Consider the following 693-nt stretch of genomic DNA (forward strand, 5'->3'; position numbering starts at 1 on the left):
GCAGCCGCGGCGCGCACTTGATTGTACGCACTGTATAAAAGGGAACTTTTCTGGCAGTTTCTGTTTCTTCGTTCTTTTCACTGACTCAACAGAGAAAAGATAAAGATACGACATTTACTCTGTATTATCGTCACGTTAACCGAAACAGCACAGTCTATATGGCTAGCAACTGGGCTACAGACTGGACGACCGAGAAATAGGGGTTCGATCTCCAACTGGATAAGAGATTTCTTTTCCTCAAAGTCCAGGTTGTCGGGCCCATTCATCTACGGTGTACCGGGTGCAAAGCGCCCAGAGCGTTAAGCTAACCGCTCGCCTCCATCTTACCGAGGTTAAATATGCGTTGAGCTATACCTATATGTGGTAATGCCGGTCACGGTAGCCGAGCGGTCTAAGGCACGTACTGTCTTTGCTCGCTCGGCAGCCGGGATCGTGGGTTCGAATCCCATTCAGGGCATGGATGTTTGTGTGCGTTTTTCTGTGTTTGTCTACAGGTAGAGGCCTCGCGACGAGCTGATCACCCGCCCAAGGAGTCCTACCGTATGTGTAAGATCTAGAAAAACCGAAGTGAACGGAGAAGTTCATGGAGGTAGGCCTAGGCCCACTGGGGCTGTAGTGCCAAGGGGGAAAAAAATATGTGGTAATAGTTAATTAAGCAGACGGACCACTTTAGGGCGGCCGCACACCAACTGC

This window comes from Cryptotermes secundus, unplaced genomic scaffold, assembly GCF_002891405.2.
Source record: "Cryptotermes secundus unplaced genomic scaffold, Csec_1.0 scaffold2114, whole genome shotgun sequence".
Lineage (NCBI taxonomy): Eukaryota > Metazoa > Arthropoda > Insecta > Blattodea > Kalotermitidae > Cryptotermes > Cryptotermes secundus.